At 44.1% G+C, this 3,506-nt stretch overlaps 1 long non-coding RNA gene across 1 annotated transcript; it reads left to right on the top strand.

The window, feature by feature from the left end:
- The first annotated feature begins 276 nt into the window (after positions 1–276).
- On the top strand, positions 277–3,136 carry LOC104911368. The gene is made up of 3 exons (XR_004160217.1): positions 277–1,489; positions 1,745–1,954; positions 2,619–3,136. It is a non-coding gene; the product is annotated as an uncharacterized LOC104911368 (long non-coding RNA).
- Positions 3,137–3,506: the final 370 nt, after the last annotated feature.

The following is a 3,506-nucleotide window of genomic DNA, read 5'->3' as shown; positions in this document are numbered from 1 at the left end:
TTGTGTCATCTTTCACCTTCCTGATATGTAAAAGATGTGCACGTGTTTAAATCTATGTAAGATAAAGTACATGAGGGTGTGTTGAAGGAAACACAGAAAGGATGCAACCTGTACATGAGATTGGAATTTCCCCCATGGGTCTCAGCCATGGCAAAGGGGAGAAAGAATCACAGAGGCATAGAATCCTTTGAGTTGGAAGGGATCTTTAAAGGCCATCTGGCCGAACCCCCTGCATTGAACAGGGACACCTACACTAGATCAGGTGCTCAGAGCCCCGTCCAGCCTGACCTTGAGTGTCTCCAGGGATGATGCATCCACCACCTCTCTGAGCACCCTGTGCCAGTGTGTCAGGGTGCTCAGCATCCCCATTCCTCCCCTCACCACAGTTACTTGCCCTCTCTTGCAGACCCCATCCTGTTGCCACTTCTAAATTTCTCTGTTTTCCCTGAGGGATGGAGAATGGCTTTTATATTCCCCATCCCCCATCTCCATCTTTCCTTACTGCTATGTCAAGCATGAAATAACACTACTTTTATTACCACAGAAATGATTTTTTGAACATTTCATTTGCTCATTACCCATTTTTGGTGGGTTTTTTGTTTTTTTCCCTCCTGTGTATCAGTGAATTTGGGTAGTGAAAGCACCTGCTTCATTTTGACCTTCTGCCTACTTAATATCCCTCTCCTGTTCTCATGCAACAGCACGGCATTGAAAATATTACTAAGAAATATTTTCTGCATTGGGGCGACTGTTTCCAGAAACAGCTGGTGCAGAAACATTCTGTTAAACTTAGGCCGTGTTTTATTTTTAAAGATACTTCTACCCAGTGCAAATTTTCACTCTGGAAATTTCCTTCCAATGTTTAATCAGCCCTTGGGAAACGCACTCATAGCAGCTGTTCTTTTGAAGCTGGCACAGCAGATTGAGCTCTACACTAGATAAAGTTTGCTTCTCATATCTCCCTTCAAAATAGTCAACATTTAAAAGCTGAGTTAGATATCTTTCCGCGTCAGCAGTGCTAACAAGTCCACTCAGCCTGTGCCTTCAGCTGTATACTTCCAGCCTTTCAGGACTTCGTAGCGCTTTAGGGGCTCAATCCTACGTCGTGTACTAATTATAAAATGGATGTGGCCTTATTATCTTGTTCGGGTTTTGCTTTTGGTCCACTTTTCCTTCTTTCACTTTCTTCTTTGTTCACAAGCACCTACTTGCTGAAGTCTACATATTTGAGAAGAGCATCGTGTTTCCCCCTGTTCACATTTTACATGTTCAGGAACTGTTCTGCATGACGCTGAAATTCTCAAAAGCCTCAGCCTTGGGTTGTGAGAAATCCTACACCATTAAATTTAACTTTCTCCGCCAGGTCTGCTGAATCAGGCTCCATGTCAGTGATTCTGGAAGCAGCTCAGTCATCTGCAGATCAGGTCCCTGCCTGTGTAGGGCATTGCTGGGAAAGCACGTCCACAACCTCAGCCCCAAGGAGCACAAGGTACTAATTGCATCTAACAGACTCTCAGAATCACTTATTTTTAATAAGAAAATGTGAGTAAAATATAGAAGACAGCCATATGCCTGCACAAGTTAGATAATACTCTGCCTCCTTGTGCTGCACTCTTTGTTATAAAATGTCTGCTTTTATACAACATGGCATGAGGTTGGTTTATCTTTTCTGCAACATTAAATTCATATTAAAGTGCTATTCAGTAATATTGATTTCTTGCTATTATATATATTGTCATTTCAGTACCAGAACAGCTGCGTTTATCAGCAAAGACCAACTCTTCCAGTCCTAATACAGCAGTGTGAGTAGAAAGAGCTTTACATTTAGAGGTGCAGGAAGCAAAAGGCCTCTCTTGGAAGTCCACTTGAGGTGGAGACGTCTAGCAGCACCAGGACTCAGAAAGTTCTAAGACTGTCTGTACTCTCAAGAGCATCTCCCTTGAGACAGATGAATGTAAGTAGACTACAGGTGCCAGCAAATGTTAACTATTGTCTTGGGCTGAATTTCTGCTGAGCTGCAAGGTGACCTGCTGATAAGTGCTGTCTTCTAACATATGGCCCTGCAGATAGCTAACGGCCCTGACCCCTGCAAACACAAAACAGAAACAGAGCCCCTTCATGCTGTCCCTATAGAGGGAGATAAGAGCAGTGGCTGGACAGAGTGTGTCAGGGGCAGCAGAATCCACAAGGAGTGATAAAATTGGGAGGCATGAGAGCCAAAGGCCAGAGGCCTCCTGTGCAAGGCAGGAGCCAGGAGAAGACCCTGATATTATTTTGCAAGAAATAAACTTGCAACATAGCTAAGAACTCTTCTTCCAGCTTTTCTTTTTTTCTTCCTTAAAAGGCTTCAAAACATAGTTCAGTATTATTCTCTGTGTTTTTATATCAAAAGAATCTAACACAACTTAAGAAACTTAATAGAAAAATGAAATGTAATAGTGCATACTAATCCTACGTTGTTTAGAAGCTTGTAAAATATTATTAAAGACTGCTAGCTCGAGCAAATCAAAACCAAGGATGTAACTCGTGAGAACACTCTAATACACTTTGCTCTCACTCCAAGCATGTGTTCTAATGGTCTGCAGTACCCAATAATCTACTTTCTGGTTTCCTTCCAGATCTATTCATTGCTATCTCCACTTGCTGCAGAAATCGAGTACTTCTGCATGTGGGAGGCATGGTGCAGCACAGATTTATCATGGAAAAACAGAACACTCCTTGCTGAAGACACACAGCTAATACCTCTGAAAGCTACAGGCCTGTTGGAGGGGAGCTAAATCATACACTGGTATGTATTTAATCTTGCAGCCATAAAAAGGGTGGTTTGGTGAATCTTTCCTACACTGAAATGCAATACGGACTCCCTTTGCTGTTAGAGGTGAGATGCACAAGCATGTGCTGTGGGATCTGGATGCAAAATGTGAGGCAAATCCCCAGAGCAGCCTAAGAGCAGGGCTCAGACCACCAGGCGCTTTGTCTGTCCCCTGTTTGCCTCCCCATGGGCTCCTCTAGCTCCCCACATAGGTGCAGGCCACCAGAGACAGGCCGGGAGCAGCAAGCTCATTGCTTATTGCACATGAAGAGCTGCAGGTTCTCAGCCATGCTGTTGTGTAGCCTGCGGAGCATATTTTTGGCTACTTCAGGGGAAGAAGCACAAGGCACAGGTCTTCTCGCCTCACTGCAGCATGCTCGGGAACAGTTGTTATGTCTCAGCCCAGATGCTTCATTTCAGAGGCAAACAGTATGATTCCTGTATACATTTGCTTTCTCAGTTTGTCAAGCACTTAAGTGCCTTTCATCCTGAAGTATCCTAAACGATAATATGCACTTACATAGCTCAAGCTCCTCTAATGAACGAGGTCCTCCATAAACGCTAAGTAATTAAGCCTCACAACAGCCTGACAATCCGGGAACAACTCTTTGCAATTGTGCCGAGGATGAACAGATGCTGTGTAGAGACAGGCAGGCAGATGGGCAGCAACAGAGGTCCTGGGCTGGGGCTGCCA

This window comes from Meleagris gallopavo, chromosome 6 (assembly GCF_000146605.3).
Source record: "Meleagris gallopavo isolate NT-WF06-2002-E0010 breed Aviagen turkey brand Nicholas breeding stock chromosome 6, Turkey_5.1, whole genome shotgun sequence".
Classification (NCBI taxonomy): Eukaryota; Metazoa; Chordata; class Aves; order Galliformes; family Phasianidae; genus Meleagris; species Meleagris gallopavo.
The sequence above is the reverse complement of the archived record's forward strand: the minus strand, read 5'-3'. Positions and strand labels throughout refer to the sequence as shown.